Source organism: Bombus pyrosoma, linkage group LG9 (assembly GCF_014825855.1).
Source record: "Bombus pyrosoma isolate SC7728 linkage group LG9, ASM1482585v1, whole genome shotgun sequence".
NCBI classification, from domain to species: domain Eukaryota; kingdom Metazoa; phylum Arthropoda; class Insecta; order Hymenoptera; family Apidae; genus Bombus; species Bombus pyrosoma.
This window is the reverse complement of record NC_057778.1, coordinates 5,096,389-5,120,161: the sequence shown is the minus strand read 5'-3', so window position 1 is coordinate 5,120,161 and position 23,773 is coordinate 5,096,389. Positions and strand designations below refer to the sequence as shown.

Here is a 23,773-nt window from a genome sequence, read left to right as displayed (position 1 = left end):
TCCGCGATGGAATCTCGCGGCCTACCGAATCTGTGCGCGGATATTATTTGCGGTGGCCAACGTTCCGCTGCTATTACGAGCTACCAGTGAATAGTTTGGGCTATTTCGTGCGACCGTTAATGAAGAACAGGCTTTGAAGTAGCGTCGTGGGACTGGAACGGTTTATAGAAGTTGTGGCTGCATTTAGAATTACTATTAATTCTTAGGCTGTGTAATAAAACGAGAGAAAATTTAGAATGTAAGATTTAGAAGATTATTATGAGGATCACGCGGGAAAAATATGACGAAACTGTCTCTGTTGATTTTTTCATTTCGACGCTAGTCGATGGTTGCAGCAGAGTATTTTAATATATTTACGTAGATACTTGGGAAGGAGGTGTGTTGAAACCAAAAATATGAGCCTTTTAGAAACTGTTTATATATCTACGGGGTTCCATAACAAGCGAATGACACGGTGTTACGAATAAACAATATTTCTGAAATATTGAAGAAAGTTTGCAGAGATGCGAATGAAGCAATGATGAGGAAAACAATATTTTGCAAATCCTTGGAATCCCTTCTCGTTGTCACAGTAACTGAAAAACAGAGTTTGGTAACTTAAATTGCTTTTGAAAATATTATTAATGAAATATTTTATGTTATGCAATAATGTAAGTTGTCGTATTAATAAAATGTTTCTGTCCTTAATTGGTTCATATTTTGAGCAGTAAGTCGTTAATAAACAATAAATTGCGATTTAACGCAACCTTTAAACGTAAAGTTTAAGAGGCGTAGTCTTTGGGCGCAATGTGAATGGGCAATTCGCCAAACATCGCCATTTTCGTCGAGTTTTCGTAAAATTTTGGATAAGAAATAGCATGTCGATTGATATGGAGACTACACACATGTTCCGGTCTTGCATTTATGTAAGTGCTAGCAGTAGTTTATATTATTAGCCACAATGTTCTTTTAGCATAGCAAGAGACTACCGTGCATAATTCATGATTTATAACGCGTTATTTAAAATGCAAATGAAGGAAGTAAAACGCAATTGGGTTATGCAGCTAATGCTATTTTACGGTATACGTGTAAAATGATGAAGTATTTTAGATATTTCATGAATAGTATAAATAATTCGATACAATTTCCTATATACTTATATAAGTATAAAAATAATATTATCTAATGTAATATTCGCCTGTAAAGTTTATTTCAAATATAAATATGAAAATATCCGTTCGTTTCATGATCGATGCATTGCAATGGCAAGAATACTTTCCATAAATTGAAGAATATTTTGCACCAGTGCATGAATATTTTTCATATTGTTGGATTTATCTAGTTTAGTTGGAAGCATCGAGCAAAGCTCTCAGCAAAGGAGAAATTAGAAATTAAAATTTTACTGCGATATTTTCTATACATTGAAGCAGTTGAACTTCTAAGAAGCATGAATAATTCTAGAAACGCCCCAGAAACAAAATAGTGTCCGTGCTTTTGTGTTATTACATTTCCAGTAAAGAGATAGTTGGGCAATGGTCGTAAACGGTTTAGTGAAATATAATGCTTGAGCTACTAAAACGTATACAACTTGGCTCTTTTCCACTCTACCGTTTAAGTATCTACTTAATTATAATGTAAATTAATATTTCAATAAAGGCCATCGTAAAAGACACAAGGTACCTCGTTTAATTCTTATCGTTGTTATTTAAATATTCTGAACTTTGAAATAATATCTGCCGTCAACCAAACGCAACATACAAAGATATGAGAAACTTCATTTATTCTTATTGTTCATTCATTCTTCGTTTATTTGTTATTTACATATTCCGAAGAACCAAGGCAATGCCCAAAGCTAAAAGTTACATTCATGCACTATATTGGAAAATCTATTTTCAAATTTTTCCGTTTCAGCTTACGATATAGCTTGTAATAAATTGTAGCTTACAATAAAGATAAACGAAATCATATTTGCAAAAGTGTCATAAAATATAATTCACTACGTACTACGATGTAATACATTGCAGCTGACAAGTAAACATCGTTATGTTTGAAAGAAAAAGATAAATCGGAAGCTTTTGTTTGATGATGAAAGATGGAAGTCTCCGTATAGTATGCACCGATTTTTCCAGCGGTGACGCGCACTTGTTAGCAAATTTTCTGCATTGACAACGACGGATGTTGCTTCTCATTTGTCACCGGTTCTGAGGTATTTTGGCGATGGCCTACAAACTTTCAGCGAGATGCACGTGCTTGGAACTTAAATGTTCATTGCGATCAGCCTTGCGACTGTAAGCTCCGTCAGCTGCGTACAATATTTTAAGACGAAAGCCTCTTCAAAAGATGCGAATCGTTTCTTCCAGACTGTTGTATATAAAACGAAATTATTCAACGTGAAAAATGTTCATCCATCGTTCAAATTTCATGCGGCCAGAAGTTATTTAACTTAATAAGTGGTGCTATATACGATGCTTCAAAACTGATGCAAACATATTTACGTTTAGATATCATAGTATTTTTTACAAAAGAAATCTACAGATATTCAGAATTCGTCCTTTGTACCGAACAGAATTGTTCTAAAATTATTTGGAAGATTCTGACAAAATTATTTAGACATTTTCCCAATAGTCGAATTTCGTATTTTATCGAAAAAAAAGGAACAAAAATAATAATAAGATAAGCCCTTAAACACACAGGCAGAGAATTAATTTTCATTCGCGTTATAAATCTTACGAGAGGGAGAGTAGCAATTCCGTAAAAATAAAGTTTACGATTGAGAAAACGATATTGCGGTTATAATTCTTTTATTTGCCGTTACCTGAAATACGTAATCTTCTATGCTGTTACGGTTCGCTTTTAAACGCGAGAATTATTGCTGCACCGTTTATTTGTCTGCTTTAGACTGTTTATATCACAGATTAGACTTCGGCAATTTTCTGAGCAACTGTACACACGCCAATTGTACATGCTTCTCCTTAGAATTTGAACTGCGAATATTTCAATAATTTCATATGTAGTTCTTCTTTCGATCTTCCCTTTCAATTTTATATTAAGCATTTTTCCAAAATGTAAAAGATCTTCTCCATCGTTGAGACAGCAACGAGATTGAAATATACAAATTCGATGATCGCAACGCGTTTAAAAGTCATCGTACGGTTTCGTCCAAGTCTACGATTCGCGCAACGCCATACCAAATCCTGCGTCTTAGTAGAATCTAAAATAGAATCTCGCAAAAATCATCACGCAAAATCTCAACGTCTATTCGAGTACCCGTCAAACGAATCTGCCTCTCGGTTCCTCGTCGAAAAAACAGCGAGAACAGCACGTGCGCGATTTTCCGCGTCAAAGTACACGACATCTGGCACAGAATTCGGGCAGAAATAACGCGAGAGAAATGAAGAGAAAGAAGCGACGTGTATTACGCAACCGAGCTTACATATGTAAGTATGGTTGCGTGATTTTTTCGCCGCGAAACGCAGGAGCAAGTTTCGCTGTTCGCTCGAACAGTATCGAGCAAGAGCCAGGAAAAAAGCGGGTCCTTTTACCATGACAAATCGTTGGTAGAGATAGATTGCTAGAAACTCGTTAATTCGACATCGGTACAAAGTTTCGGCCCGTTGGCATGTAACGATACCTGGCACATATTCTTTGGCGCTCGACATTGCGAGCGTTTCGCTTTTCTTCCAGTCGACGCGATTAAAATCCCATTTAACACGTTCCGCATCTCAGAAGAAATTTAAACGGGATTTTCAACGAAAGACAAGAATATATGGCGTAATTTTTGGACAGGTGAACCTTGTTTTGGAGAACTTTTATGTTCGAATATTTTGAAGTCTCGAACGTAAAAATTTTATTCAGGCGAAATGTTTCAATTTCAATATTCTTCTATTGTATCGGCTAATTTAAAAGATTTATATAGCAGAGATGCATTTCGAATGGAAGAAACAGATGACTTTGATGAATCTATGCCGATTCATTACAGAACGCTGTGCCAAACTACAAATTTATCGTTGAATAAGCGTAGGCTCTAACGATAAGCTTCAGAAGCGAACTAACTTTTTATCAACAGTTCGATTAATCGTCTCGCTTCGATAGAAAGTAAAATATTAATGTTGCGCTATACTAGGACAAATTCGACGAATTACAGTTTTAAATTCCTTTTACTTTTATGAACAATTTTTGCAAAAATAAAGTTTCTATGGAACTTTATAAAATTTACAAACTTTTATCGTCGATGCGATCCATTTGCATAAATACATAACGGGTTCCAACGAATGCAATAGGTCTGTTTAGGATTGCAGATATGTTCAGCGCCAGCGTGCAGTCATGCATGATGCTAGCTGATTCGAAATAATTTACACGAAACTAGCCTTCGAAATTGGATATAAAGAAAATGCGAATTCCACTTAGAATATGAAATTTATCGTACGATGTACGAACTTCCACTCTGCTACGACTATAAATCTCGTCATTCAAATCTCGCCTTTGGCAAGTATTGTTCCCTAAACTTCACGGAACTTAAATAAGAATTATTAACGCGTTGTCAAACGTTTTGTTAAAGTTCCAAGAGACCCGTTAACGATATCCTCGTAAACCAAAACAATTTTAGAAGTTTCAAAACTCTGATATATAACATTGTAAATATTCCTCTTTTGCTTCCAAATATCGTCAAAGACGATTGCACGTGAATTATCCCATGGAAACTTAGCGATAAGGATCGTTTCCTCTTTTGAAACAACTCCAAGATAATATATGTTACATGTAAAATCCGATAGCACACACCCCCGCACAAAAATTTGGCGCACTCTTTGTGCCTTTCCGACGAGTAAAACTTACCGTACATTTGTTTGAAAACTAAAGATACATATCGTAATTATAAATAAAATAATTATTCGCTTAAGAAAAGTCATTGTTTCTTTTGCTCTAAACTTTTAGAAAATTTTAAGCGAAAGTGGGTACAACATAAAGATCTACTTCCATTATCCGGAACGCCATAGCTAAATAAATAACCGAACGCGCAAAAGAAGAAAACAGAAAAGAAATATTTGAAACAAGGGAACAGAGTTTGTTAAAAGTTTGCATAGCTCAATAACCACAGCCGCGCAAACGAAGTCATCGCATCAGCTCGCAAAACGTCAATTTCAATATTCAAGGAGTGCATCAAGGCTGAGCAGGGTCGAAGAACAAGAGCACGAAACATCCGAGCAAATAAACTGTGCAACAGTATTCCTCTGGTTCGTCGAGTGGAAACACGAGACGGGTCGAAGGTAGAAGGAGCCCACTGCATCCTGGGTAGCATCAAATAAAAGAATTATAACCATGGAATCGCGTTTCAAAATCGCGGAGTCTGCTCGCGCCCGGCGTATGCCTTTAATCTTCTCGGACGATTCTCATCGGGGAAGAAAATGGAAGAGTTAAGAGACGAAGAGGAATCTCCGCCAAGGTAAAACACTCTGAACCCCTGGAATCGTTCTCCAAGCGCGGATCAACGAAAGTTGCTTGGGTAAAAATCGTAACTCTCTCCCTCTCTCTCTCTCTCTCTCCAGATTTCCGGATAACAGCGCTCGTATTTTTAAAGCGAACACGCTCGAAAACGTGGCCCCGTACGTTCAACAATCCACCAGCAGCTGGCTCGCTTTATTTTTTCATCGCCCGCCAGCGTCAATATTATTATTGGCTCGCCGAGCAACTCGCTGATCCGCGGGATTTTCGCGAGCTGGGCGTCGAATTTGGGTCGAAATATCAGCTTCCGTCAATGAAAGTTCCTCGCACGAGGGATGCTTTAGTTCGTACCAGGTTCTTAGCGCTCGAACAGCAGCAGGAGATTCTGTCGAGTGATTAGGGAAACAGGGAAGTGGAGCATCGTCGTTCAGATTTTTTATTTCGATGCGGAGATTTCACTTTGCACTTAGGAGAGAGCTTGCTTTCTGAAGTAGTTGAAATATCGGTGTTTTGGTTGTTACAGCTTCCGTTGATAATAATGTCCTGAGGATATTCTTGAGAAACGTCGGATTGAAATTTGAAACGAAACGACGAGAAAACTGACAACCGATAAGAAGAAAATGTAGATTCTCTTTGTTCCCCAGAGTAGAATCTTCCCCTTAGTTCGTCGTTCTTCCTTCGGTGCCAAAACAAATACCAAACTTTACCCTCGAACGACGTACGAACTAATTCACAGTGACACTCGTTAGAGAAGGTAGAGGCAGCAGCTGGTGTTTGCTTGTAAAGCAACGTGTACAGCCTCCTCGGCGTGACAGAAAGAAATTCTCGTGGAAGATTCGGGTCTTTGATCTTTACCCTGCGAGAAGAGCCGTTCTAAGAGCATTTCTTCCCCACGCCACCCCCAACTGCCGTTTATAAAAATACATACGACGAACAGTGGCCGCTATTTCGACGCGTCCGATCGATTCACGAGCGTATTTTCAGATTCTGGACGACCTTGGACGATGAGAATACCCCGTACTTCCCTACTCGTACGAATGTCACACGTTTCGTGGGTAAAAAAAGAACTGGCGGAACCTCTATCGCGAAATCTTCCTGCCTATCGTTCGTTCTTTGGTCTTTCTATCGACTGATTAACCCTCACCAGTTTGTCGTGTCAGCTTGGCAAACTTTTCCGGTGAAAGATTATAATCTTGTTCGGTCATTTATAGAACAATTTCTCTCGAACCTTCTGACATTTTTTTTTATTCTTCGTGAAGAATAAAATAATTTTCAAAATTTCTTATTTATCTCTCCATTACATCGATTTTTTTACCACTGTGTCAAATTAACATCGAGGGACATGTTAAGATACGGAACTGAAGGAAGATGCGGTGAGAGTTGAGAGTTGAACGAATCAATGATGTTATTAGTTGTTATAATGTTACATATTACAGGGATATTATATATTTGATAGCGTTTTTATGACAATTAGGAATAATATTGTAGGATATCGATGGAGAAATAAAAAAAAAGAGGGAAACAGGAAAAAATAGTATTTAAGTGAGAAATTATTGTAATAGTTGATGAAGAGTATGTACAAGTACATTGATGATTGGTAATACCAACTTCATTTGAAATAATTCTCTGTTATCAACATTCTGTAGCCTTTTATGGATTTTTTATAGTTTCGAATTTTTCTAAGTAAGCAGTTTCACATTTTAGACACGGTATAGCTAGTTCTGCGAGCAGTTTGAGATATTTTAGATTTTTATAGCATCTACTCGTTTAAAAATAGATCTTTCTTGCGTGTGACTGTGGTGTAGATTTTAAGAAACGTGTATGGACATTGAAAGATCACGTGCAAAGGATAACGACAAAGATAACATCAAAGGCTGGACGATCTTCGTCTTGTTTTGGATTTCGTACACTCTTCAAGCTTTATAGTTTCGCCTTTAAAACGTTCTTCTTTCCTTCATATTTATCACGCCCCATCATAAATGTCTTGTTCCATTGCAGCGGTCAAAAAGAATCAGATTTACGACACATCTTTAGCGAGTATTATAGATATTCGAGAAGAAGAAGTTTAAATCTCTTCTTCCGATATAATTTATAAACAATGAACGTGATATTTAGTTATCAAAAGTATAGCGATCGAAATTTTTATTCCATGTACTCTACTGTCAAATATTATCGATTCAATGATCATAAACATTACGCCGACATTGGATTATCATATGTATAATATACATTTTTCTCTGTTCATAAATACAAATAGTCTCTTCTCCTGCGAAATAATATTTTCATTTCAAATATTTCATAATATTATAAAATCTCAATATTGTATCAGAGGAAATAAACACACATCACGATTTAAGAACTAGTATCGTTATTCAATACCTTCTAACATAATTCACTTTGCACTGTTAATTTTAAATCAATAGACATTACAAAAATCAACAGTAATTTTCTTTAGCTCGATCGATTTTTGACTAAAAAAATTTTTTAAGCACACAGAATTTTTAGCTGAATTTTTCCTAAAATCCCTTAGGCTTGATAAAATACGCGATGATTGGAAACTTTTGGCGATAGTGTACTGTTTTCTGTCCTATATTTTTACGAAACTCTGTACTTTCAAATGTAACTAGAATAGGTGAAATCGGCAAAGAGAACGAATCGAATGCAATGGGTGCAAGAGTTTTGTCGTCGATCTAGGTTGAACTGGCACGTAAATAATCCTGGGTGTCGATCTGATTTAAATTTAGCGCCGGCAAATCACAGAGCGAAGCCGCTGCACCGACAAATCCATCACGGAAATGGCTCGAGTATCAAAGTCGGTCGATTGCTGCCTGGCGATTGTTTAAAGTTATTTTTTACTTAATTTCGACAGCCTGTAACTTCGTAGAACGGTAGAACAAAACCATAAAATGAAATTGGCCATTTTCCACGTGAGTTTTTATCGTCGATCGAACAGCTCGAATCTGTTGAAAGGACGTAAATGAGACTAAACAGAATCCTCTACTGTTTTCGCGAATCGACAGATTTACGGTTAACTTTACTTACATGTGATGTGGTTATCCGAATGGGTTCGAAGACGGATTTGCAACTGCATTCTTCCAGATGTTTATTTATTGCTGTGCGTTTTATGCACTTTAAAATTGAAGGCTTGAAGAACGAGTCTTGAAAGAAGGTGGATCGATATTAGTGAATTTATTGGAGGGTTTCGTGAAGTATCTAAAAATTCCTAGAATTTCGAATGTTCTCTGTTATTTTATTCTCTGATATTATTTTGGTATATAGTATTATATTTATAGATATCGCAGATGAATTAAGAAAGCTTAGCTCATTTGTTTCTATATTCAATAATATTGAATCTATTAGAAATCATCCCAATTAAAATGTAGCTTTATTTTAAATTTCTGTAAATATAAATGTTGGTGTGAACTACGATTTTGCAATAAAATTATAAAATTTAATAACATTTTGACAAAAATGTTTGGAATATCTTCTAGCCAAACATTTATTTCTTTTTTTTTTTTAATGAAGAAATAATAATAAATCTTGCAAAAAAGGGAAATGTTAGTGGTACTATGAATTAGTAATAACGTCAATTGGAAACGTGTTATCTGCTATGTAATAAGTATACCAGAGATTGAATTTTGATTAGATCTCAATGGCCAAAGTTCTACATAATACGAGCATATTTCAATCAGTTGGTCGATCGATCGTGATGAATGTGAATCTCTACGTTTATGCGTTTCGTGTAATGGACATAAATAACGAAAGCAAACGGGTACAACGTTATGTAGAGCAGTGGGTTAGCTTTGTATCATTGACATTCAGCTGCTTAAACATTTGCATAAATTTCCCATTTCTAGTATACATCACACGTGGATTTATCTCTTTTTGACATTTATACAACCTACTAATGGTTCTTCAACGTAAATACTATATTTCAAGGAAAGAATATCTTATTTTTCTTTACCATTTATCTTCTTTTTTTAATTCAATTCCACGCTGAAAATATCAATGACGATGATAAATATTTTGAAGGGACGATCAATAGTGGGAATAAAATTCATTTATTTGTGACGATCAAATTTATGAAGAACACTTTCATTGGCCTAAATTAAAAATGGAATTACATAAAGTGATTATTAGTTAGAAAATTCAAATGTTGTAGTTCAGTTATGTGTTAATTTATCAAATTGAATAAAGGTATATTATTGACAGATGCTAATTAAACATTTACAGAGTTAATACTCGATATTTAGTTTTTCAATAATTTTATATAAAGAATCTTTTGTTACTCGAATAAGAATGCTTCTACACACCCAGTATATTTCTCCACCTCCTCTATAATTCTATGTCCGATAAAGTTTGGGACAAAAGTCAGTTATTGACACATCTTGTTTATTCGTTAGACATACTTTGTTCGGCTGCAAATATTTGATATTTTTACAACCTGAAATGAGGCAAGCAACGGTATAGAAAAAGAATACACACAACTCCTGAAATTTTATAATAAAAATATAATTATCATTTCTTTAAACTTTTACGCAACAAAAGACCGACTGAATATTTGAATAATTCTATATATTTTATTCCAAACTTTGAACGCCTACAATTAGTCCCCCGCTAAAACAATACACCAAAATAAACATAATACGAAATTACTAAGCATTCATAAATCTTTGTAGGATTTATCAAACGCTGTTTGATAATACTATTATAGTCGTCGATTTCAATACTGTCAGATTCTATATATAATTCAATCGACACACCATAGCCTGAGTCACATCTCATCGAGATTCTGGTCGTTTCACGATATTCTGTCGATTCGAAGAGAATAAAAGATTTCGATGAGTGCACGGACAATGGCGGTTATTCTTTTCACCGATAGCTTACTCACGACCGGAAGCTTACTTCTATTATCGCGGCTCTCGGCGAACTGATTCCAGGTATCGTTTTATTCGCCGCAATGAATTCGACGGACGAACTGAGGCAAAATAAAATTTGACGCGCGTCACTCTCACGCGCTTTGTAAGCAGCCACGCGAGAATACACGAGGTTTCGTGTGACTCTTTGTCGAGTTTCGGCCGTGGGCTAGCAAGGCCGGGTCATTTTTCTTTGCCTTGCATCTCGTCTTCCCTTTCGGAAGTTGCGGTAGATATAATATCAGTAGTTGCGGTATCTCTTCTTACTGTCAAACCGAAAATACGCTTGGGATGATGAGAAATTTGGTCGATGAGGTCGTTGATAAATGAAGATCACGGCAGAGAAACGCGATAAGTGACGATTTCGCGAGAGAGCGAGTTTAGGATTATAATTCTATATTATTAAAAATTAAATGGAATTAAATACGATGACTATAAAAAGTATTTGCACACCATTGCATTTATTGTAGCACTTACGTGCTAATTAATTTGGTCAAGATATATTAAACCTGGTATAATTTAGTAGTGCTATGATACAGTTATAAGCATTTGTTACTATGAAAATGAAATGTAGAACACGATGATACGGAGCTTTATTAGAGAATAAGAATAATAAATATACGGTACAAATACTTTTTATATAGCATATATAGTAGCAGTAAAAAATATAAAGTATAAAATGCATCTGTTTAATATTAATTAATTTCTAACGAAGAAAATTAATGTTACGTAATGTAATAACGAAGGAATAATTTACTGTTTGTTGTTTTATCTTTATTTTCGTTAAAGAGGATCGCTAAGTATTCCGGACAGTCTGGAAATATCGATCGAGTTTTCGTTGGGCCGTGGAAATATAATTGTACGGAGGAATTGAGATACCAAAGAATCGCTCGTGTAAATATCTAACTGAAGTTGCAGAAGTTAAAAATCCGTGGAATCCGCGCGCTTCGGCCAGCTGATACCGCACGAATGGAATTCCGCGATCCGTTTCCCCGTTCAATTCCGTTCATTATTCCACCGCGGCCTGTGTGTTTCGCGATATTTCATCCTATTAACTGTTAAACGGAATATTATTAACTAGTGTTATATACTCATAAAACTTGAATCGTTAGAACGTGGTTCCGTGTGTCAGCCGAATTTCAACGATTTGTATAATTCGAGTATTTCAAAGTTGAATTAAATTAGAACTTCAAAATCGAACCTTTAAAAAATTCCACATTTAACTAAATTATTTCATTTATTATCCGTTACTTACTCATGGTCATTATCTTAATTCGTTCGCCGTTTATTTCTGTTATCCTTATTTGGAATTTTTGACAATTATTTTAAATATTTTGAATTTTGAATAACGATAATGTTCACGGTAAATTGATTCTAATACGCGAAGGCAAGTGAAAATGTGATAAAATTTCTATTCGAAATAAAAAAAGTAATCCATGAAAAAGTAATTCTATATTCACTTTATTTAATAAAGAGAGAAATATCGCGTCATATGCGATAATGGTTTTGCTTGGATTTTACAGTATAATTCTACTTTCTACCCAATATTATTATACGGAATAAAAATAAATTCTATCGAATAAGATATACCTTAACTAAAATACAAATAAAATTAAATACTCTAAAATCAAATACCTAACCTAATCCAAACCGATTGTGAACCAACGTTTCTTTTAGATGAGGATTAAAGCAACTTCACGAGAGAGCTGCACCTTCTACGCGACGTGCACGTCGTTTGTCCCACGTCCATGGACAAAGATCAAATTTTTGGGTTAATGGCACGTTGCTGTCGCAGTATTTTCACATTCCATTCTGCTTAGCATTGAACGCACATGCGTATCGTATGCAAAAAGCCTTGCTCCGTATTTCGTTGTCGAATCCATCTCGCTCATAACAGAACGCACCTCAGATGCATTCGATATGCGATATTCTATGTATATGTATGTACGTGGACAATTCTCGCTCTCCCACTCTTTTTCTCTCCTTGTGGACAAAATTAATAGACCCTGAGAATACATTGGCCGACGAATCTAATAACGTCGACGAGCTAAATGACAAGCAGATCCGTGTGACGCCGATCATTCGATTACTCCTCGTGAATCGGTATTAGTTTTACTGTTTGACAGTTGGCACAGTGCTTTGGTTCGCTGCAAAAGTGGAGTAATAAATTGTCCTTTGATTCTCGGGTGAGCTGGATATCGCTGTTTGTGGTCATTTGAACGAGTTTAAATGTCGATGGTCTTTAAATACGCTTGATTCGATATACGTAGAATTGCAATTCATTTATTAGATCATCTCATAAGCAATGTCGTCGTAGCAGCTCGGATTTAACAGAGGAATGATGTAATCGTAGAGCATAGTTACTTGTACTGTTTCTCATTTTTCAAGTAATGTGTCAATTAATTTTGCAAGAAAATTGTAACACTCATTTTCAACCTACGCGTACTTTCTCAATTTCTCCCGTTTAATTGTCTTTTAGAGTAAGTTGAACGATATTGGCTGTTACCGAATTTGTTGTTGTTTTCAGTTATACGATAAGAAATTTTTAAGTATGTGTATATTTGTATGTGATAAAGGATAAGAAACTTGTTGAAAATTTGAAGACAATATATTTTTCTTATTAATCTGATCATCTTATAAAAATACTACTCGAAACTCGAACCACAATTTAAAGAGAATTAAATCGAATCCCAGCAGGACCAATCGTTCCAATGTCAAATCCTTCCTAATCTCTGTTAAAAGGAATGCACTAACAAAACTACATAGGTATGTTGCGATTTTCTCAAACGACCGCTCCATTTACGACACAGAAGTTTCAAGTTAGGACAAAAGCTTGTCGTAATGAAACGGGACACGGAGATTTTTACGAAAGCCCAGGTTCCTCGATCGATTAAACATTGGACGAACGATTTAACGTAACTAGAATCGAGGCGCGTTCGTCACAATAAATTTCATGGTTGAACCGGTGAACGCTTCTGCTCGGTCTGATCACGATCAACCGGACCAGTTTGCCACCCACGCGTGGGAAAGGTCACTCGCGTGTACTTTTCCCTCCGGTTTCGTTACGACATATTGTTCTTTGCGTTGGAGTAATTAATTAGCCAGCTCCTGGAGTTTGAAGCTCTATCGTTTCAAAGGAAGACGACTTTCAACCAAACAAATAGCGTCATTTTTCTCTGTCTTTAAAGAAGGGAAACAACGATATTATTACTAATAACGCCGCAGATGCATAGAAAATGATTTGAAACGAATGTTGCATCCACACGTGGTATGGATCTGCATTGAATAAGAATAGGAGCGATAAATGTTTATTGGGTTCGTTAGTGATCGTGAAATGTTTGTATTTGAATATTGTAATACCGCTGATAATTATTATTATAATGTTAAAACAATGACAATAATAAATTAAGTATTCTATTATTTATTAGATTTTCAATATTCCAATGGCATTGACAATAATTAACGATATAACGCTCTGCCGATAATAATATTACAATATGATTTAAATGAAATATTTCATTATTTGCTTTTCGAAAGAAGAGCAGATTTAAATAGGATTTTTGCAGATGAGGATCTTTTACTTGATTATTTGTTGATTCATTCTTTTCTATTGAATTTTCAATGATTTTTTAACGAATCTATTAATTTAATGGATTCTTTAATTATTTTGAAATAAGAGACTTGTACTTTCTTCATTCAAAATTAAGTAATAACAATTAAATTTCAACTAAACACGATCATCATATGAAATATTGAATTTATACAATGAACGAATTCCATGAATAAATACATAAATTTATTCGAGTAATTAACTTTCGCCTCTGGTTTCTACAATAATGCTTATTACAATTTCCAATAACTAATTTTCAACTGTTATAAATTCATACAGGCGATCAGATATTATACGAATGTCTGATATGACTTATACGACATAATTGATAAGAAAGTTATTAAAAGATATCATTGTAGCTATATAATGAATGTTAGCAATGAACATAAATAAATCTGACTTAATTAAATGATCTATTTTTTTTTTTCAATCAGAGTATTGTTATCTGAAATCTTCTCTCTTTTAATTGGAGTTTTACCACGATTCTACAGACAATATTAAACGAAACAAAATTATTTTTCATTATCAATTAAAAATGTATGTAATAATCAAGTCTACCCTAAAAACGAAGTATGTTTTTCTAGCCTGATTGTTGGCAGAATGAAGAGTACTTTTACGTTCTTATTACCATTACTTTAACGTTCTTATTTCTAATATTTTTCACTTTATTCGTGATTCAATAAAATACTCGCCACGCAGGCCAGCTTCGTGCGCGTGCGTTTGCTTGCGAAATTAATATTATCAGTTATCGACGTAATGACGCAAATGTGCGGCTAAATAACTGAACGGTGGCATTTAAAGTGACATTTCAGCCGATGTACAATTTACGTGGAGCAACCTGTCGCGGATAGAAGTGGACATTAACGCGAAATAAAAATAAAATCCCGTTAAAAATATTTTTAGACGTATCCGTGAAAGTAACACGCCTCGTCTTTGCATTTCGTATCTTTTTCGCAAGCTGATAAACGAAACGTACCGTTTCGAAAGTCGAAAATTCGTTGCAGACGTTCCTTCGACAATGCCGTTTTTTCATTTAACCCGGGCGCACCTCTTTCATTTATTTAGAATCAGACTTGGCAACCCGATTCTCACGACTGCAGAGAATTGTTTATCGTCCAACAACTTTCTATCCTAAGTTGAGGATCTTTGAGAGAACAGGAAGTGCGTCGTTGACGATGAACAAAGTGTCTTGAGGCATCAAATCTTTCAGATCTGGGTACTTGCCCTCGCGAATGTTTTAATTGATATTGGTGAAATTTGAAGTAATTGGAATTAAATATGCTTTGGATATTGTTATCGTTATTCTGTTTTTACCTGTCATCTTATACTTTCTTTGAGTCAGAAAATATTCCTCTCTTTCTGTGTATTGAACAAGTTTACTCAAGTACGATTTGGAATAAGTTGAAATGTAAATTGAGCTATTTGCAAGAGGAATGTTCGTATTTCGGTATGTATTCTGTTTACCAATAGTACATCTGTTTGTTATTAGTGGCACGCGATGTCTTCATTTGGCCATCCTTCAAATGTTTAATTTGGTTGTAGGTTGCACAATTAGACCCTAATAATAAATCTACTGAGTTAATGCACTCTTCTTAGACGAGCATGTCGCTTATAAATATTAGTTTAAATGATGTATCGTTTCCACATTTTCCAACTGTTCACACGATGAAGAAACAACTGTCAAATTTTCAAACGTAAATCACACTCCGTTGCAACGCAATCCATCAGTAAAAGCGAATTTGTGATTTTCGTGAAACCTTCGATTGTTACATTTAAGTAATCTTCAGAAATAAAAAAATCCTTACGTATAATCGTAATTACGTAACGACGAAACAAAATTTATCAGAAAAATATTCACGTAATTTCCAAAAATTAAAAGAATTATTATAAAATTACGATTGTAATGAAACAAACAAGGTAGTAGAATTACATAAAAAATTAAATATTGGATGATTCATTTTAATCTGTCCACACAGTTATCTTCCAATTAGAAAAAATATTTCAAATAGAACTTACACTGTTTCGAAGGAATATCAAATTTTTGTCTGCTTTTAAGATTTCAAAGAATCTTTTCTTCTTTTCAACAAACGTACGTATCAATAAACTTTTTAACAAGCTATAAATTAAATAAAAAAGTGTGCCTAGCGTTAGCGTATCTTATTCTGAAACAAATTCACCGATATGTTGATCTTTTAATGTCGGTCAAGACTATTTATCATAAAAATTGATGATAGTCAACGATAAAGCACCTGATACTGAACGAGGAAAGAAACTGGTTCAAAATCCTAAAACGAACCTGTCCAACGTGTTTCAAAATTAAATATCACATTAGCATGCTTAAAAAAAAAGCAAACTGTACGATCGTAAAAATGTTTATTCGTTGAAACGTAACATGGCAATCGTCCACTTTCACGCGGCAAGTGACGTGCAACAAAAACGTGATATTTTTCTTTCTATCATTTATGCAAACGGGAACATAAATGCTCGCGTGTGAAACACGATGATATTGTTGTTGCTGCACGATGCTGGTGAACAACGTAAGAGTAGCAACACCGTATAATAACATTCCGAGAAATTGTTTCGAGCCGGCAAACAAATAGTTGCCCATCGAGATTCGAGTGATATCATCTCGCAGGCTCGAGAAATGATCTCATCGCACCTACATATTCGCAGTTAAGTAGAAATACCGCGGAAATCTCAAGATATTTTGCAAACGCATCTCCCTTTGCGAATGAACGGCACATTTTCTCCGGTTTCCATGGCCGCAACGTTCTTTCGTGCGATTAACGCACTCGTCTAGCTGTCTTCTTGCGTCATTTTTGATGGATGATCAACATTAATGCCTCGTCTATCTGTTTATACTTCGTAAGCTATTTGTTTACCATTTACGCAGAATATTATGAGCTATGGTAATAAGTTAATATCGATTCGCTGGCCATTCTTTTCTGAACTTGGTAAGAATTATGGAATTTCATCAGATTGTAACGTAATTTCATTGTGATACTTACCGCCAGAGGATAATGATTTATTATCGTTTCAAGTTATTCAGCTGTGATTTCGTAATTTAATTTGATAAAAGACTAAGTAGTTTTCTTACTTTATTTATAATGTAATATTATATTGTAATTTATTACATTACAAATTATATGAATTTATATTGCAATAGTAGTGGTTTTATGTCTGTAAGAGTAATGTCTAAGAATTTCAGCTGTTTAAGACAAGAAATAGCGAGAGTGATTTGAGAGATTATGATTGAAGTGAAACTGTAGGATTTCACGGGGGATAAATGTAGTTTACAGAGTATTAAAGAAGATTTATTCTCTTTCATATGAAAAGTCACTTTTCGTATCGCGTTTACTATCGAACGTCGCTAGAACGACTTCGTTTTTGTTTGCGGTGAAAGCTCATTAGATAACGCTAATAGCAGTTGATTCGCCTCAGAAACCCATCAAGATTATTTAACCGTCCACTTTGTCGTGCATACCTCGTATTAAAAGTAAATTCCCTTAATATCGAAGAAATTCTGTTGAAATTAGATAAATTGAATATCTTTTTATTACGACACACGTTATCCCTCCGTATATTTGTCCACTAAACTCTACTGTTAACGTACACGTAAACGACGAATATTAAAGAACACCTCCACCTTGCACAAACGAACGTATCAACTAAAAAACCCAACCAGAAATTCAAAGGAATGTGATCTCTCATCCGTCCATTTAAAAATCATCCGACAGCGGTTTAATGGTTTCGCATTGGTGAAAATTGGCTGGCTCACGCGTACGTACGTCACGTTCGTGACAATTGCCATGGCACTATTAATGCAAATTGCCGCGAAACGGGTTAAGCTGGTATCAATGGCGGATGCTCTTAATTGCCAATGGACTGTGCAACGATTATGATTGCGTTTTTCCGAGTGAAAACGCCGATAGAGAAAAAAAACACCGACCTAGCCGTGTATGGAGACGCGCCAACAGGCCAGTGAAAGTCGTTTTGAACGAAATCGCCGGCGGTTCGTACACTTTGCTAGCCAACGTGTCGCACAATACCACTACTACTGGTGCTGGCCGTCCTCTCATCGAGCTTCCAGCATAAAAGTCAGTTGTTTAGTAGCGCTCCAGCTCCAGAGGCTTCGTCTTGGTTCGCGTGCCACTCCTTTAGTGTCTTCCTCGTGCATCTAGTCTCGTTCACCTGACGCTCGATTCTTCGATATCCACCGATACTTGGCGATTGGAGATCGACGTTCTTCTGTGCGCTTTCCGTGAGTAAGTAATTGGATTTTAGAGTATAGATAAGATATTGTACGAAATGTTGGAAAACTTCAGGTTCTAATGTTTGAGGACTTTGAGATTCGTTTGGGGTTGAAGCTTTGGTTGTAGCGTAGTCGTTATTAAGTTGGATATGTCTATCTTGTAAGAGAATGATCGGAAGGTGATTCTTTTGTATTGTTTTATTTTTGTAGCATTCGTATTATCCAATACATCTTACAGTGTAATTTTTTGGAAATTCACTTGAAAGATGAGCTGATATTTGTCACTTGCAAAATGCACTTATGCCCGTTTTTCATCGAACTTCTTGTAAGGAAACGATATAATATGTAATGTATAGCAGAAACGAATTGTCAAATGTTTTATTTTGTAGGAGAATTTTTTCATAATTTAGTTGATGTTTAATCACGATATTTAATTGAAATCCTCATTTAGGAATCATAATCGTAAAATAATTCGGTGGTTTTTTCCAGTCTAATCGTTCAAGGTTAATTTAATACATCTAGCAGATCGAATGGAGGATCTTAACTTTGATACTTTGTACTGTTACGTCGCATTTAACAGGATTATATTAGTGGAATAATAAATACGCGACTGTGTGCTAATTTTTGTTAAAACGTTTCTACGTTTTGAAAGAGATTTTCTTCTCTTTGCCATTGATACATTATTTTCGAGTTGCTTATATTATATCTGAACGATCAAAGTATAATTAATACTTCAAGCATGGGGGAAGATCGATAAATTGAACGAAAGCAGGGATAAAATATGTGAAATATTAAACGTGGACATTTAATTGTTTCGAATACTATTCTCTCCGAAGTATCATCGTGGATTGATTATTTTATCGCTAATCAGTATCACATTGATCAATTTCGGAATATTCGTTATTCCATTATCAGAATATTCTCCTGTTCTATTGCGAGATATCTACATCAGGACGACAATTCACGAAAATTCATCACATGCTTGTGTGAAAATTTTGTCGTGGCTATTCGTAATAGAATATCCATTATTTGTATAAATATTATACGTTATTTGTATAAATAATAGGAAAACGTTAATTGAAGCAAACAAACCGTTATGTTATAGATTAGGAACTTTAATGGAATATACATAGAAACATTTAAATAACAGATTGAAAATAACCCAGATTCCATTATATTTATACTTGTATTATATAGGTATCGATTATTTTGCTTTATTGTACATATAACAATTATATTGAAATATTTATTTTAGGAGGAACGAGTATTTTCATTCGAATTAACAATATACCAAAAATTAACCAAACACGATTCTTTCATTCTTCAATTTCCATTAATAATTTTTTTCTTTAAATTGGTAATACATTCTACAAGTAATAGTGCATTCAAATTAAGGGCATAGTAAATGGGCATTCGCGTTACTTTTACTTCTTTCTGCTATATTGCTCTTATTACTCTGTTGCATATATATATGTACACCTAAATGTATATTCCTTTTTAATCCTCCAATCATCCCACGGCATTTCATCGGAATTTATATTTTTTTTTTCATAAAAAATTATTAAACTTACAAGTTATTTAGAAACGCCGGAAGCAAGGACTGTGGTTATTCTTTCATTTTCCACTTTCTCATTGCTAAACATCTCATGAATAATTACTAAAATATTTTCCGAATCACTAAACATTCAAATTAACAGCATAGCAGGTAACCAGTTACCATTCTATTATTTCGAAACTACTAACTCTGCAAATGAAAATCAATACTACCAATAGACCCTTCACAATTAGTTACATATATTATTTTCGCATAACTCGCTAACAAATATTTTCTAAAAAAAAAAAAAAAAAATATTTCCAAAATAAGTAAGTATCTGAAATTAAAAATATTACATTAAATCAATCTCTATCTTTTTATTGTTCAATAATTCTAAAAACTTCAAAAATCTTGTGAAAACGATTCAAACGAAATTCTTCCACAAAATCGCTCTGAGAACGATTCACAACAAATTCATCCACAAATCTCATAACCATTGTTCTCTTATTCTCTGTTCTCATTTCTATCACTAATCGATCGCCTAGATAAAATAACGTTATGTTGCAGAGCGCGTTGCGATAATTGCTCGACACCATTGTGTTGAATAGTCGTGGAAGAAAAGTGCAGTTAATTAACGACCGACCAATGTTTGATCGACTCGGTGATTTCGCACGGTAGTTATTGTAGCGATCGATGAGACATAACAGGCGGTCGCACTACGGAATTTTCGCGTTGATTAATTGTCCAAATGCCTCGATCTATGAAATGACTGGCTTCCTGTCCGAGTACCGGTGATTTCGTTGATTTAATTTGGACAGTGGGCAGGCTAGGTCGGTCAGCGCGTGTTATTATTACCGAAACGGGCGTTCTCCGCGTTCTATGGCTCGATACGCACCACGTAGCGATCCATGATCACCGATAAAAGCGAACACACCCTGACGCTATATTTGTAAGTCACGTACGAGTACCGGAAGATCGCGTCGGGCATCGCTGACCTACGGCAACCGACTTCGACTTGGTCGTGGGTAAAGAATTCTTCTTACAAGCGATGGTGATGAGCGGACTAAGGATGTTTATGCAAATTTATAGCTTCATGAACGCGAGTAAAATGAAACTTACCTACGCACACATTTCATTTATTTATTAAATATCATAACGAATATTATGCTTTGGGTATTTTATATATTTTTGCAACTTTGATCTTCTCGAAAATGCACCAACATCCGTTACAAGATGGTATTTTAGAAGAAGAATTTACACGACGCTTTCGGTGGTTGTACATGTAATTGTTGTCAAGAGTAGGGAGAAAAGGGATCTGTATCGAACATAGAATAATAAATTTTTATCTAACTTTTTTTATAAATAGCGTCATTCCGGGAAAATGATCAGGAAAAAAAGGAATGAATAGCATGTAAGCGATTATTTATTTTACCTATTAGGTATGCTTTGTAACGTGGTATGTAACTATTTATAGTTTTACACAATACGTCGCATAACTTTGTCTATGCGGGTATAAATATATTGTACAAGGTAGACAAAGTCAATATCTTATATAATGTGTCATAATATGAATGCGTAAGTCTGTTGCTGAGATCGAGTAAACAGCAATAATACTTCAGAGCTTATTTTGCGAGTTATTATTACTTAGTTATTGTTATTTTCTCTCAAGAAGTGATATTTGTCAAACATCATTATCTAAAATCCTTGTTTAAAGTTAGTTGATGTTTACCAAAGATTATTGCAGGTTAACGATCACCAGCGATAAAAGTAAAAAAAACCATAATTCCTATTCGATGTTTATTTTTACATTTTTTACACAAAAACATGATGTTTAAAAAATTGTAACTACGACGAATAATTGACGATTATTCTCTTGAAGTTACTTTGCTAAAAAGTGAAGATAATCTCCAACTATTTTTCTTGCTGCTCTAATCGGCTGAACTTTCGATTTAAGTATTTAACTCGACACACCTCCGTCCATGAAATACGTTAAGAGACGTGACCAAAGAAAACGTACGAGCATATACTGCTTAATGAGAATTAACAGCAAAAACAAATCTATCATTGAGAAACGAGTCAGTATAACATTTATCATTTGCTTTCTTACAATCGTAATTTCTAAAATAAGTTAGCGTTGACATCTCAATTGATCAATGAACTTGAACAACTTTCACAATTATCTCCATATCAAACTACACACAAAAATTTATTACAACTCAGCACAATATTCAACTTCTCTATCTAATAACTATCATAAGCTGATACTAATTATCAATAAGAACATTTATTGATAAATTTATTTCCAGAAGCCAAACTGATCAACGCCACTTTTTATAAATTTCCTTACTAAGATTATACTTAACATCCAATTCCGAAGAAACAGATGATTCTCATAAATTTATTCGTCGGTAGAAAAATAGTAAAAATAATATTATATTTAAATTTTTAATCTGTTTAATTTAAAAAAATAATATCTCTAACATCATCGTTTTCCTCTATTTTTTGATGCATCGTATACTATTTACCAGCGTGACTTTCAACCTCGATTTAAACGTCGTATTATTCAATCGAACCAGTTTCTCGAATTCAAAGAACGCTCGAGATCCTACCCATTTGAAAGAGAACGTTCGTTTTTTGGCTTGATCGTCGGTAGATTGAAAAGTTGACACGATGACCCAGATCACGAATCTGGAATCAATACACTTTCACGATTACGGGACCTTTTGCGTACATACGGGCCAAATATGCTCGATCGGAGCTCTTTTGGCCCATTGCCAATGAGGATCTGTTTAGCAGGAAATCGACGCTCACAATTTGCATCGATCGCATTTTCCATACAGTATATCAATTGTAATATCGCGGGACTCGGACAAACGTGCAACTACACGCTTAATGCACATTGTGAGAAAATGCACCTTTAAAGAAAACTGAAGATGGTTGTCGTCATTGTGTCGAATGAATCTTTCTCGGTGATTTATCTTTGAATGTTTATTGGCTGTCCGATTGAAGCGAGCCACGTGTACATCGAGAAAATCGAGATTGATCATTGAAATCGTGGGTAGTCGTAAGTTTAATAGTGGTTCATAGTTACGTCTGACTTTTAAATCAGCTTGTAAGAATATTGCAAACTTCTAACTCTTTCGATATAAAAGTCTTCTACCATATACGTATTCTCTCCTTAAAAGTAACAGCTAGAGAAACCGTAGAAAATATTTCACGTAGTGAAAATATTTCAGGCGAAGACATAGAAACTTTCCCTTGTATTATGTCCGATGTTTAAACAAACTTCTACGAATATTTGAAACTTCGAAACCTTTCGATGTAGAATTTTCTCGCAAATCTGCGTTTTCCTGCAAAAAGTAACAAGCAGAAAAATCGTACAACTGGTAACAAAAATCCAAGTTTATCTCACAACGAACTAGCTTTGCAGGTCTTTCTATTTTGCAGTACAGCTGTATAAATCTATATATGGATGTTACTCGCGAGTAAATTTCTACAACTCATTTGCTACCACTTAAATCAGGAAGAAGGAAAGTAGAAAAGATAGAGAAAAAATAAACCAGATCATGATTTATTCAGATCTCGTCACTGTTGAAGAAGAAAGTGAACATTTCTCTTCGATGGAACGTCAAGTTGCAATTATATTATTAAAAGCATAGAAAATGACCGGAGCATAAAAAAAAAGGGAAGAAAGAAAAAGAGAACACAGAGAAAAACGAGTTAAATTCGGCAACAGTACTTTCACGTCTCACCCTCATCGTCAGTTGAAAAGAGACGTTCTTTTCGATAGAACGTCAAGCTATAATTAATTGGGTGCATAGAAGATGGTCAGGGCATGACTGTACTAACGAGCCAATTAGTCTTTCAATGTTAAATTAATTAGGAAACGCCTATGGCTTGAAAAAAAAAAAAAAGAAAAAGAACACGACGGTATTATAAAGTCACGTTGCATCCTGTATCATTAATTCCCTATGCTCGATGAAAATTCGAACGCGTGGAACGATTTTCGAGCTTCGTTTGCGAGGTAACGGTCATTAAAATCC

General features: G+C 34.9%; 1 protein-coding gene across 18 annotated transcripts in view; it reads left to right on the top strand.

The window, feature by feature from the left end:
* LOC122571239 (tropomodulin) overlaps nt 1–23,773 on the top strand; it is a 140,255-nt gene that overhangs the window by 45,790 nt on the left and 70,692 nt on the right. Inside the window, exon 1 of one of the 18 annotated variants that reach the window (XM_043734789.1) lies at nt 12,378–12,520. The exons of 15 other annotated variants lie outside the window; for them this stretch is intronic. The gene's annotated coding sequence lies outside the window, so the exon portion shown is untranslated. Of the gene's footprint in view, nt 1–12,377; nt 12,521–18,050; nt 18,210–23,773 lie in introns of those variants that run through there. 2 more of the 18 variants (XM_043734788.1, XM_043734786.1) reach the window with 2 other exon arrangements.